The sequence below is a fragment of the Rhipicephalus microplus genome, chromosome 5 (assembly GCF_043290135.1).
Source record: "Rhipicephalus microplus isolate Deutch F79 chromosome 5, USDA_Rmic, whole genome shotgun sequence".
In the NCBI taxonomy this organism is placed as follows: domain Eukaryota; kingdom Metazoa; phylum Arthropoda; class Arachnida; order Ixodida; family Ixodidae; genus Rhipicephalus; species Rhipicephalus microplus.
The window spans coordinates 189,485,015-189,499,616 of record NC_134704.1 but is presented as its reverse complement, the minus strand read 5'-3'; positions in this window follow the sequence as shown (position 1 = coordinate 189,499,616).

Sequence of the window (14,602 nt, the reverse complement as noted above, 5' to 3'; positions counted from 1 at the left end):
TCAAGTCGTTCTTGACCCGTAGGAGAGCCACTCTCAGAGTGGGAGACCTTGTCTCCGAGGAGATCGAGCTGGGCTTGCTTGGCTCGCCACAAGGATCAGAGATATTGTCACGTAATACAACAGGGGGAACACACACAATGATATATTGAGGGCGAACTTGTGCCCAGAAAAGTGGCTATGTCACAAGGAAGAGTCTGCTAAAAGCATTCCGCCTACGTGTCCCTTTCTGAACAACTACTCTGTCAGTATTCCCGGCTCGTGCTCGTGCACCAGAGGAGTGCGCTGCTCTGCTCTAGATGCGTATTCACGCGCGAGGCGCAGTAGACGCCCACATAGCGTCTCGTTGGTTGCGAGGCACTGTAGACGCCCACATAGCGTCTCGTTGGTTGCGAGGCACTGTAGACGCCTACATAGCGTCCCGTTGGTCCTCTTCGTAAAATAATTAGTAGGATCAATCTCTGTGGCATTACTCCGCCTCCTAAATGCGCATCGCCTCGATGCGTGAATCCGAAAGGTCAATAGCCGAGGGCATAGATGTTTCATTCTTTTTCGTGGTATGGCTTCATGCGGACAACGTGGACGACCTCCACATGGTTTTGCTGTTTCGAGCGCTCTTGTCCGTCAGGGTTCACTTCATAAGTTAGGTCACTTAGCCGGCGAAGGACCTTATATGGACCAAAGTACCATCGAAAGAGCTTTTCTGACAGGCCACGGTGCCGTATTGGTGTCCAGATCTATACTTGATCACCTGGCTGGTACTTGACTCTCCTGCGGCGCAGGTTGTAGTAGTCCGCATCCTTGAACTGTTGTTGACGTATTCGATGCCTTGTCAACTGGCGTGCTTCTTCAGCTTTCTGCAGAAATTCTTCAATGTCAGATGGCTCGTAGTGGTCATTGTCGACTGGGAGCATGACGTAGAGAGTTACATTGACTACGTGACCATAGACAAGCTGAAATGGGGTGACGTGGGTGGTCTCTTCGAGGGCCGTATTATAGGCGAACGTTGCGTAAGGCAGGATTTCATCCCACGTTTTATGCTCCAAATCCACATACACCGACAGCATGTCAGCGATCGTGCGATTTAGTCGTTCCGTTAACCCATTCATTTGGGGATGGAACGCAGTGCTTTTCCTATGACTGGTGTTTGTCATTATCATCAAACACTGCATCAACTCTGACGTGAAGGCTGCTCCTCGGTCGGCGATTACTACCTTTGGGGCACCATATCGAAGAACTATGCTGTGCACAAAAAAACTTCGCTTTTTCAGCTGCCGTTCCTCGCTCAAAACAGCCGGTTTCAGCATACCGCGTTAAGTAGTCGGTGGCGACTACGATCCACCTCTTGCCCAATGATGACATTGGAAAGGGTCCAAGAAGATCCATTCCAACTTGTTCAAATTGTGTAGCAGGCGGTTCTATGGTCTGGAGCAGGCCGACCGGGATCAATGGTGGTCTTTTGCGCCTTTTACATACGCGACATGTCTTCACATATTGCTGCACGGACGCCAGAAGCTTGGGCCAGTATTACTTTTGATGAATTCTGGCAAATGTCCGGCTCACGCCCTAGTGACCAGATGATAATTGATCATGACAAGCTTCTAGAATTTCGGGCCTCATTGCTAACAAAACGACGAGTAAGAACTTCTTTTTGTTATGGCCAAAGTTCCTTTTTATAGCACATATTCACGGAGACAGAGTGAAGATAATGTTTTCTTAAATACACGTGAGACCTGGCCGCCACACCTTTCGAGGTGTTCGATCAATGGGAGCAGTTCTTCGTCAGCTCGTTCATGCTCCGCGATATCTGAAGCTTCCATCACACAGAGAATTTTCGAGTCGTCTTCTTCTGAAGGAGTAGAGTCCAGTGGAGTGCGTGATAAGGAATCGGCATCATTGCGTTTTCGCCCAGACCGGTATACAACAGTAATGTCGTATTCTTGTAGTCGGAGGCTCCATCTGGCAAGGCGTCCTGACGGGTCTTTTAAGTTCGCGAGCCAGCAAAGTGAGTGGTGGTCGCTGACGGCACGGAATGGCCTTCCGTAGAGGTATGGTTTGAACTTGCTGATAGCCCATACAACTGCCACACAATCTTTTTCTGTCGCGGAATAGTTTTTTTTTACTTTTGAGAGGGTGCGGCTGGCGTAGGCTATCACTTTTTCTTTTCTATTTTGCCATTGTACGAGTACTGCGCCGAGACCAATATTGCTTGCGTCTGTATGGAGTTTCGTGTCAGCGGTCTCGTTGAAGTGGGCAAGGATCGGCGGGCTTTGCAAACGTTGCTTTAATTCGTTGAAAGCTGTTTCTTGTTCTGCACCCCGAACGAATGAGTCTTCGTCTTTTCTGAGTTTGTTGAGAGGTTCGGCGATTTTCGAGAAATTTTCTACAAATCGTCTGTAGTAAGCGCGTAAGCCCAAAAATCGATTCACCTCTTTCTTGTCTCTGGGCTTTCGGAATCCTGCGACCGCTGCAGTTTTGTAAGGATCAGGGCCAACACCGTCCGCGCAGATTACGTGTTCCAGAAAACGAAGCTTGTCCGAGCTGAACTGGCACTTTTCTGGTTTGATTGTCAAGCCGGCCGACTGGATAGCCTGAAGCACTGACCGCAGTCTCTCTACGTGTTGGTCAAACGTCGCAGAAAATACCACAACATTGTCCAAGTACACTAGGCATGACCGCCACTTCAGCCCCGTGAAGACATTGTCCATCATGCGCTGGAATGTCGCTGGCGCACAACAGAGGCGGAAAGGTAGTGCTTTAAACTCGTACAAGCCATCCGTGGTTACGAAAGCGGTGTTTTCACGGTCTCTTTCATCCACTTTGATTTGCCAATATCCATTTTTAAGTCGAGGAAAGAGAAATATCTGGCGTGCCGTAGCCGATCCAATGTGTCATCAACACGCGGTAAGGGGTATACATCCCGCTTGGTTACGCTGTTCAGTTTCCGGTAGTTTACACAGAATCTCAATGTGTTGTCTTTTTTTCTCACAAGAACTACCGGCGACGCCCACGGGCTGCTAGAAGGCTGAATGACATCATCCTGCAACATCTTCTGAACCTGACTCTTTATAACCTCTCGTTCTTTCAGCGAAACTCTGTAAGGGTGTTGATACACTGGCCAAGTTGTTTACTTTGTTTTAATCCTGTGCTTTACGAATTGCGTGCGACGTACTTTTTAGGAGGTGGAAAAACATTCTGCGAATTTATCTATCAGGTCTTCTAGGACTTTCTTCTCGGCTGGCGATATACTTCGGCTGATTGAAACTGATGTTCCAAGGTCATGCGTAGTTTCCGAAGTAGGCGGCTCTGACGCAACGGCATATAAGTCGGTAACTTCAATAAAGCTGTGTAGAAAAGCGATGATTGATTTGTGGGGTTTAACCTCCCAAAATCACAATATGATTATGAGAGACGCCGTAGTGGAGGGCTCCGGAAATTTCGACCACCTGGGGTTCTTTACCGTGCACCCAAATCTGAGTACACGGGCCTACAACATTTCCGCCTCCATCGGAAATGCAGCCGCAACAGCCGGGATTTGATCCCGCGACCTTCGGGTCAGCAGCCGAGTACCTTAGCCACTAAACCACCGTGGCGGGGCAGAAAAGCGATGACAGTGTCTCTTGCGACATGCTGCATTTCATTTCCGAAATTGGTGAGCAGTACGTTGGCAAGCCCACCATGTCACCGAACAATGCCTCGAGCTATGCAAATGCCTTTCTTTAGCAGCAGCTCGACAGTGCCATCCGCTATTCCTTCAGAGTCGACGAATGCGTCATTCCTTACGCCAACCAGGACGCTGCATCGCGGTGGCACGGTTACATCGCCGTCGATAACACGCAACGCAGAACTTCCCGTCTCCTCGTCTATGGCCAGCTTTGTCAAAAAAGAAATACTAAAACTCTGCAGGTTTATTATGGCGCCGTTAGCTAGCAGGAAATCGATCCCGATTATTACGTCTCTCAAGCATTCTGGCAGAACTAGGAAATCGGCGACATAAGTGGCACCCAGAATCCCAGCCCCTGGTGGTGCACCTTCCCAGAGGTGTTATCAGATGGCCCCCAGCCGTGCGTATTTTTGGTCCACTCCAAGGCATCAGAACTTTCTTCAAATCTTTTGCGATTGCATAGCTTACGACTGAATAATCGGCACTCGTATCAACCCATACGTTAAATTCCCGCCCGTCCATAGTAACACGCAAGTCTGAATAAATTTTTTCTTTACTTATATTTGTCGTCAATTTCTGCTTGTCGCTGCTTCGCTGGGGCCTTGACGGAGGATCTTTGCTCTGTCGGACATCGGCGGCCTTGCCTCCCCAGGTAGCTGGCTTTAGCTTTCCTGACGCGGGCTCGTTGACTGATGGTTTCGAGATTTCGGTGATGAACTTGAACGTCGCGGACTTGGCGATCGATAACGATTTCGTGTTGGTGACCTTGGCTGGTGCTGGAAGATGGCGACTGGAGATCCATGCCTTGAAAGGTACTCTTCAAATTCTATAGGCCTTTCACCATTATGCGGGCATGGAGTATACACAAAAAACCCACGCAGACCGACCCTTCGGTATGGACAGTGTCGGTAAAGATGTCTAGCTTCTCTGCAGTGAAAACAGAGTGGTATCCTGTGAGGTTTGCGCCACACATCGCTTTTCCGTGGTCTCTGCTGTCCAAAAAAAGGTGAGCTGGTCGAAGCTGACTGGCGGGCAACGGGAGTCGCAAACGAGGAATTCTGAACGGCAGGTTGGCGCAAAGCATCTGCGTACGTTGATCCATGGCGTTCCTGCAGGAGTTGTTGAAGTCGAAGAGGTTGCACTTCTGGTTCCGGCTGAAAAATGGCGTGCCGAAATTTATCATGGAAAACGGATTGAAGGGATGAAACTATCGGCATGACTTGCGATTTGAGAATGTTACGAAGCTCCTCCTTGACGATGGAACGCACCAGCTCTCTCAGCGTCTCGTTGCTGCTGTCTCGCTTTGCCAAAAGGATTCCGCGGGCTCATAACCTGCATTCCGATTATGGTGACGGGCATGCTGCTGCAGTTCTCTTTCCTTGGTCATGGCTTCTGTGCGGAATTCAGCAACGGTACGTGGAGTATTGCGAACCAGGCCTGCAAATAAGTCCGGTTTGACTGCACGCATCAAATGGCGCAATTTCTTTTCTTCGGTCATGTTCCGATCGGCACGTTTGAAGAGGCGGGACATGTTCTCAATATACATGCTGCCACTCTCAGTCATGCGTTGGTTTCTTGATTGAGGAGCATTTTTTGCCCTTTCCCGGCGATCCATGCTAGGATACGCAGCAAGGAACTGCTGCCGAAAGTCTTCCCACGTCGCTATTTCCTCTTGTGGTTCTCAAACCATATTCTCGCTCCATCCTCCAACGCTAAGTACACGCGGCCCAATTTCCTCGCCTCATCCCCGGCATTGGTCCTTGCGACAGGCTCGAAATGCTCCAGCCAGTCTTCCAGATCTTCGTGCGCGTCACCATGGCAGGGTTCAGGTAAGCACGGGGGAGACACGATGAGTTCAGATGTTGAAGCTGGATTGGCCTTTTCTCTGAGATTGGCGGTTACCGCTGCCCGTGTTGCTGGAGCAGCGAGGAGTGGTCCGAATTCAGGTGACTAACCTCGAAGGCGGCGGCTTGAACGCCAGTGTACTAGGGTAAGTTCGCCAGGCTCCAATCGCTGGGGGTCAGGGCTTCTTTGTCTTGCGCCAAGGGTACTTCCAATCATACCTCGCACCTCCACCAGAATGTCACGTAATACAACAGGGGGAACACACACAATGATTTATTGAGGGTGAACTTCTGCCCAGAAAAGTAGCTATGTCACAAAAAATGGCAGCATATCTACGGAGTGAATGATGGAAAGTGGGGCGAAGCATTCGTCCATCCATGCGTCCGTCTGTGTGACCGTTCATGCGTCTGTTCGTGCGCCCGTCCCTGCGTTAGTTCATGCATCCGCCCCTGCATCCGTTCATGCGTTCATCCATGCATCTGTCTGTGTGTCCGTTTCGTTTGTTTGTCCATCTATTCAACACTCGAAGTCCCACCATCTTGCAACTTTTTATCATATATTCCCCAAGTAGAAGCACCACCATTAAGTGGACATTCCAAGGACTAAACGAGAGGTGGCACACGCACACTTTCTTACGGCTTGCGCTTCGGGTCTACTTCCCACCTTCAACCACCTTGAGTTCATGGTATATACTAGTTCACTGTATTAATGGCACTGCGGCCCAATGCACGCTAAACCTTTCTAAAACCAAGGAGGTTGCGCCCAGCGAGTATAACGTAGCAACCTTTTCCTGTCAGATAGTGCTCAATGTACATGCCAGTGGCTGCTAATGTGAAATGAGAGACAGGAGGATTCAGCTTTTAATTTCTTACGGCTTGCACTTCGTATCTGCTTCCCCCCTTTAACCACCTCGAATTCATTCATGGTATACACTAGTTCATTGTATTCATGGCCCTGCGGCTCAACGCTCGCTAAACCTTTCTAAAACTAAGAAGGTTACACCCAGCGAGTATAATGTAGCAACCCTTTCTTGTCCGATAGTGCTCAATGTACATGCCAATGGCTGCTTATGGGGATCGCAGCGTGCGCGTTGACTAAAAGCCGAACGTTCCTGTCTCTCAATCCCCATTAGCAACCATTGGCATGTACATTGAGCACTATTTTTTATTTTTAAACAACGCACAAAAGAAAACTCTCACCGGGACCACCTTGGAGGTAAAATGTTATACCTATTTAAGGTATGTGCCACTGGTGGTTATGTACTACGAGGGACGCACAAGCCACGCCATGAAGAGCTTCGCCCCTATAAGAGTCTGCTTAGAGCGTTCCGCTTACGCGTCCCTTTCTGAACAACTACCGTCAGTCTTCCCGGCTCGTGATCGTGTACCAGAGGCATGCACTGCTCTTCCCCAGATGCGTGAGCACGCGCGAGGCACAGTAGACGCCCACCTAGCGTCTCGTTGGTTGCGAGGCACTGTAGACGCCCACATAGCATCTCGTTGGTCGCGAGGCACTGTAGACGCCTAAATAGCGTCCCGTTGGTCCTCTTTGTAAAATAATTATTAGGAGCAATCTCTGTGGCAATATCGCCCGCCCTGTTCAACCTTGTCCTTGTCGGGATGTTCAAGAGGCTGTCATGTATCGAAAGCATTAACCACGCAATTTACGCATACAATATTACCACTTTGTGCACAGGTGGCAGTGACGGACAGGTCAAGCGCTCCCTGCATGAGGCCGTAGACCCAACGGAAGATTGCCTCCGTCCCACAGGCCTGAGGTTTTACCCAAACAAATCCGAGCTCCTCCTCTGCCAAGCCACTAGTAAAGGGCCCAAGCCCAAAAACTGGCAGCCGATCTCGAAGAGTGATATCAAGCTTTACACAGGAGATGGCGGCACAATAACCAGAGTCGACTTCATTCGGGTCCTCGTCATGGCCATCGAGTCAAATGGCTCCAACAGCAACACTATACTCTAGCTCGCTGCCAAGACAGATAACGTGGTTCGGCTGGTAACCAACCGCTACCAAGGCCTCAAGGAAGACAACCTAATCCGCTATGTCAATGTATTTGTGCTCTGCAACTTTTCATACGTCGTGGCCATGCACATTTGGCAGCGTGCCGAGCGTAACTAGACCAACGTCTAGCTCATAAAGATTACCAACCGGGCTCTTGGTATCCCGATCAGGACGTGCACCGAGCGACTGGTACAGCTCGGAGTACACAACACGTTAGAGCAGATTGCCGAAGCGCAGGAGCGGGCATAGATCACGCGCCTTTCGAGCTCCCAGACCGGCAAACATATACTCCGACAGCAAAGTAACTCTCCGGCTGAAGTGTACAACAAGATAAGACAGGTGTCCCATGAGATTTGCGACCTCATCACCGTGGCAATGACACCTAGGAACGTCCATCCTAAGAACAATCGTGGTAGGCGACGGGCTAGAGCTGCCACTCTTCGCAAGCAGATTCACAGTGAGGAGCACGGCACCAGCTTTGTCGACGCGGCCGCCTACCGCGTAAGCCGCGCCTTCTCCACAGTCGTCGTCTACTCCAAACAGCAAATCACCAACTGTTCATCGGTTCAAACTCACGATCCGACGATTGCCGAGCAAGTGGTCACCGTCCTGGCCATCCTGTAAGGTGAAAGGAAGGTCAGTTATAGTGACTCTAGGTCAGCTACTTGCGCTTTCGAACGCGGCGTCATCTCCAAGAAAGCCCTGGGCATGATCCAGAGCAGCGGCCTCAACGGTATCAAGCACCACGTACTGATCTGGTTTTTGCACAGGTTGGACAGGCCCAAGGTGCTCCCACCGACCTTAATGAGTCTGCCCACGAGACCTCGCAAGCGCGAACCGACCGCACCGGTTTCAGGCAAAAATTCGGGACCAACGGGTTTGCAGAAAACAGGGACGCGCCGGCCACGTACGACAAAATAAGCATTTTTACCTCGTGCGAACACTATATCCACTCCCTTATCGAAAACGTAATAGGCCGCCGACCCTTACGCCCCGACTACTGCAGATCAACAGGTACCCTAACCTGAGATCCCTTCCTCTTATTTATCCTGACGTGTTCCCCAATGACGCTTGCCCCACATGTGGGGATGTATCCACGCTGGCGCACATGCTCTTGGAGTGCAAGGCGATGCACACGAACCCCGACACTACATCGGTCAGATGAGAGGCAGCCTACGCAGCTCCCTTTTAGCCGACCAACTTTGGGCCGTCCAGCAGGCACGGCACGCAGAGCAGCCGATAAGCTTGGCCTAACGGTCCCGACGTGGGAGTGGCCCGCTGCGCGCTAACGCGCGCCTTGCAGGACCACAATAACGTTTCGCAACCAACCAATCAATTGGTTCTTCAGTATTTATTATTTCTTGTGTACCACAATATCACCAGCTTGTTACACGAGGTTACGAAGCTGGATAGCATGAAATGGAATGAAAAACACTTTATTTTAGTCCTGCAAGATGCGCATAGCGTGTAGCGGGCGTCTCCCACATAGTGACCGACAGGGAGTACCAGGTGGCCGCTGCGTGGGCCTCCTGGACGGCCTATTGTTGGCCGGCGAGAAGTGAGCTCCTGAGGGACCTCTCCCACTTGTTTGAGGTAGAGTCGGGAGGAGTAGGTCTACACTCCCAGAGCATGTGTGCGAGTGGCGCTGTGTGTCCACATGATCGGCATGTGGTGCTGGGGTGTATATGAGGATAATAAACGGGAAGCGTGGCAAGGTTTGGTTGGGTGTGTGTCTGCAAAAGGCGTAGGATTAATGCCTGTGGAGGTGAGAAAATGCATGTGGAGGTGGGAAAATGTGGCGTTCCAGCTCAAAGTGCTTTGTTATGTCATTGTACGTAATGAGTGCGTCCCGATTGATCTCTAACTCAGCAAGATGGGGTTGCCCTGTGGCGGTGCGGACGGTAAGTGCTTCATGGGCGATCTCGTTGAGGTTGGATAAGGCACCCTGCTTCTGATTGAGATGGGCGGGGAACCAGATGACAGTGTGGTGCTTCAGGGCACTTGGGTTCACTTTGCGCAGCATACGTAACGCCTGGTCGGAGGTGACTCCGCGTTCGAAGGCTTTGATGGCCGGTCTGAAGTCACTGTAGATGAATTCACGTTTACTGTCGAGCATATCTATAGCTATAGCTACTTGGTCCGCTACTTCGGGGTTTCGGGTGAGGATTGTGGCAGAGTTGAGAGTCTGCTGCGCGGATGATACCGCGACCGTGTCGAAGTCTCGGTTGTTGTGATAGGCAGCGGCGTCCACGAACGAGACGCTGTCCGCTTCCGTGTCTATGCGCTTGGGAATGGCAGTCACCCGCGCAATACGCCTGCCTCTGTTGTATCCGCGGTGTACATTTCGTGGAATGGGAGCGATCGTGATAAGGTCGCGGATTTTTGGGGGAATTAGAGTAAACTCTGGGGCCACTGGCGCTCGAGCAGAAGAAGCTAAGCTCGTGCAGATTATGGCGGTCCGCCTTGATGGGGGTGATTCGGGTTGAATGCACGCGTTCCCGATCTTCAGCAATCTCTTCTAGCGTGTTATGTACGCCAAGCTCGAGGAGTTTGTACGTTGGAGTGGTGATAGGAAGGCCAAGGGCTCGTTTAGTCACCTCTCGAATAAGCGCATTGAGTTGATCGCGCTCAGCACGCAGCCATTTGTGTATAGCGGCCACGTAGGTGCCTGCTAAATTTATTTGATGTATGCTAGCTACCAATACAAAAAGCAGCGGCTGCATATTGCAGATGGCGATATAGATTATGGACTTTATAAAACATTTCCACTTGCAGCATAACGGTGTTTAGTAGTTTGCGCGTGTATACATCTCTGTTAGCCCAAACTTGCTGAGAGTAATCTGAATAGAGAGAACGAAGCAGCGCTGCACGTGTGTGCTTCTTTGCTGTCCGAGAGGTATTTTGAGTTGTAAAGGACAATTTAAGTTAAGTGAAGACCAATAACCTGGACTCTGAACTAAGCCTCCATGGTGATAAAACTCACGATATTTCACCTTGTACCCGATCTGGTGGGTCAAGTTGCGGGGCAAGCTTAAAATCTGAGGTTCCTGCTTAGTTCCAGTCCTCTGCTTTATTCGAGGCCAATTTGCAAGCTGGCGCTACAGATCCAAATTACCATAAGCAAGGATGATCATGTTCATCGTAAAATAAAGCGGGAACCATTTCCGGCGTTTCAGTGCAGAAAAACTTTCACTTCAAATGAATTTAGTGATTTATTTAATTATTTATTATTACCTTATAGGCCACCGCTGAGACATTGTGTAAGGAGGGCAGTACAAAAAAGCGGACTTCCGTAGTCGTTACAAAACACATAGTTCATAAACAGCGGTCATGTAGCAGATCACATAATAACAATAGCAGTACAAAATAAAAAAGAAATTCATCACACCCATCTCGCAACAGCACGACAGAGCAGGGGTGACGATATCTCCCACTCGAATAACGTTATTTTTGTGAGCAGCAAATGCTTTAGCCGGTTCATAAAAAGTTTGTTCGTTCCCATCCCCAAATACATCTACAAGTCACAGCAAAATAAAAACTTCAATAAATGCTGTGTAAGATGGCGTCTAGTAATTGAAGACTCATTTTTATTGTCTCGAGTACGTGCCCCACAACCTAAACATGAGTGGTGATGATGAGTGTGTACAGATGAAAAGATGGGACGCATGAATACATAAATAATGCTCACACCTATTTTCCCCACGCACTTGAGTGGCCGGCCCAGCCGAGACTTAGGTGGGAAAGGTACGGTGAACGAAGGGTTTAAGACGTGAAATGTGGACTATCCCAGAGGAACGTTAACGAAGGTCCGAGGAACCCTTGACGGGAGTGACAAGGCAATTGACAGGAGATGTTCGTTCACAAAACGTGAGTTCTCAGAAAGCGTGACTGAACTTCTCACACAATCCGGGTGCACGAAGAGGCGTCCAAAGTTTTACTTCATCTCCAGGACGCAAGGTGACGTCTCGAAGAGAGCTGTCATGGCATTTCTTGTGGTTTTGTTGACTGGCCTATGTGTTGAGTTGAGCACGTTGCCGTGCGTCAGCGAGCCTGGATACGAAATGTTCTGGTGCAGTCGTGGACGTTTTTGTCGTTACATTGAAGAAAGACGCATCAATGGTGAAAGTCAGCGCACGACCACAGAGGAGGAACAATTGTGAATACCCGGTCGTTCGTTGAACAGCGGTGTTAAGTGTAAACGTTACGAACGGCAAGATTCTCTCCAAGTTTTCGTGGTTTGGTCCGATGTACATGGATACCATGCCAATCAGGGTCTGGTGGAATCGCTCTGTCAGGCAATTTGTCTGCGGGTGGTAAGAGGATGTGGTCTTATGAACTGTGCCCCAAGTTTTCAGAATTTTGTCAAGAATTGTGGAAAGGAAGGCCTTGCCTTGGTCACTCCACAACGCGCGAAGTGCACCATGACGCAACACAATGGCTTCTAAAAAGAAGCCCGAATCGTTTGAGGCAGAACTAGTGCGTAGAGGAGCGGTCGCCGCGCACAGTGTGCGGTGGTCGACGGCTGTGACGATCCAATGGTGGCCCGCTGGCGTTACGGGAAGTCGAGCAACGATGTCTATTCCGACAACACGAAAGGTGTATCAGGATATGGAATTGTTTACAATAAGCCAGCAGAAGCTGAAGTTGGTCGTATCCGGCGTTGACAAAGTGTGAAAGAAGCGACTTAATTAGCCACATGGGTAGAACGGCCAAGCCAGAAGAAACGGCTTTAACGTGGTAGTATGTCTTCTGAAATTCTAAATGCCCAGCTGATGGATCGCATGCAATGCTTCGAGAACATGTTTTCGCAGCGAACGGGGAAGTACTGGCACCCGCCGATGCCCATCCGCTTTGTGAGTATAGCGCTGCAAGACATTGTTCTCTAGCATGAATTGCTGTAGCTGACGATGTAGTCTGGCATTTGGTGGAGAAGGCGAGCCATTTAAGTATCCGATGATGCAGTTACAGTAGGGGTCGTCACGTAGGCACGCGGCAAACTGGGTGCTGCTGTTTAAAGATAGTGACCCAGGAGCTACCAGGGGTGATAACGTGAGTGAAGCGAAAGCCGCTTGATCACCTCAGGGGCCTTGAGGATGCATGGTTGGAGATGAAAGTAGCAGAGGGCAGCGAGAGGGAGCGTCGGCATCCTGTTGCTGTTTGCCAGACCTGTACACAACGTCAAAAGTATACTCTTGCGAACGGGGTATCCAGTGACCGAGGCACCCAAAAAAATTTTTCAGCGAGGACAACCAGCATAGGTGGCCTGTAATTACAGTGATGTGGCGTCCATACTGATAACGTCAAAGTTTCTGGATGGCCCAAACGACAGCGAGACATTCCTGCTCTGTTATCGAGTAGTTCTGCTTCGCAGGTGTTAGTGCGCGGCTGGCATACGCAACTACTCGCTCACGTGAAGTGTCATCGCCCTGGAGGAGGACAGCACCGATTCCGTGGCCGCTGGCATCAGAGTGCAGAAAAGTGGTTGCATTTTCATCGAAGTGATGGAGAAGGGGTCTCATGTCAAAGCACGCTCAAGGGCTTGGAAAGCACACTCGCCATCGTCAGACCTTGTGGAGGTTGTTCCTGACGTCAGAGCTTGTGTAACGGCACCACAATGGCAGCAAAGTGACCGATGAAGCGGCGGAAGCATTACGCCAGGCCTGCGAACTTCGCAATTGTTTTTGATTGTTTGGACGTAGAGAAGTAATTACGGCAGCAACATTGTCGGGGTGGGGTCGAACGCAATCTTTGCTCACAAGGTCACCCAATACTTTGATGCTTATCCTGGCGAAGTGCCACTTCTTTCTATTGAGCTGTAGGCCACTGTCCAAAATGCACGTTAGAACTTAGTCCAAATGCTTAAGGTGTTGAGGAAATGTAGAAGAATAATTTACGGTGTCGTCTAAATAACATAAGCAGGTTTTACACTTGAGAACACGTAAAACAGTATCTATCATGCGCTCGATTGTTGCTTGAGCATTGCATAAGCCAAAAAGCATGATGTTAAATTCGTACAGCCCATCAGGCGTTGCAAACGCTGTTTTCTCCTTGTCTGCTTCGCGCATAGGTATTTGCCAATACCCGGATCGAAAGTCGAGGCTGGAGAAATATTCTGCGCCTTGTTGGGAGTCCAGGGCATCACCTATGCGTGGCAACGGATATACATCTTTTTTTGTTATCTGATTGAGCGCTCTGTAATCAACACAGAAGCGGACAGAGCCATTCTTTTTTCGGACCAACACCACAGGAGGCGACCGAGAGCTGGATGGAGTTCGAATAATATCGCGTTTGAGCATGTCGGCGACGTTTTCCACAATCATTTGTCGTTTCGCCGAAGACAGACGGTATGGGCGGTGGCGCACAATGGAGCTGCCTTCGGTTTCGATGCTGTGCTCTGCAACGAAGGTGTGGCCCAGAACTTTGGAATGTACGTCAACCGAAAAGCCGTGCTTTTGGAGAAGGTCCAAGAGGCCTCTCTTTTTCTCGGCAGTGAGGCGAGTACCTAAGGTAGCATTTAAAACATCAGTGATAGCCTTGATATCACTTGTAGCAGACATAGGCGGCGATTCTTCGTGAAGGGGAACCAGCGAAAAAGGCTCGCAGTGAGCGAAGCAGCTCACAGCAATGCCCTTGGGCAGCATCACCCACAAAGAAGTGGGGTTGAAGGCGGTGACCAATACTTTAACGTCGTTAAAGCACAAAAGGCTGGGTGCAATGATAAGCCCCGCAGGTTTGGAGCGAATTGATGGAGCTATAAACACGTCACCGTTAAATATAGTATTCGAAGCGATCGTGCGAATTTGTTCATCTCCTGGCAAAATGAAACAATCAGCGGCAGCAATGAAACGGAAGCTGTATGGATCGACATCGGAAGAAATCTCAGTAGCTGACATTTGAAATACTGTCTGAGGACACGATATTTATTTATTTATTTATTCAATACTGCAGACCCGAGATCCAAGCAGGGTGGTAATACATATACAAATAAAATAATTGCGAAACAAAACAATAAAGGGCGAAGAAGGTAGTTTGGTAGGTTTGTTCATTCATCACATGTAATAATAAGACAGTTCCATTCACA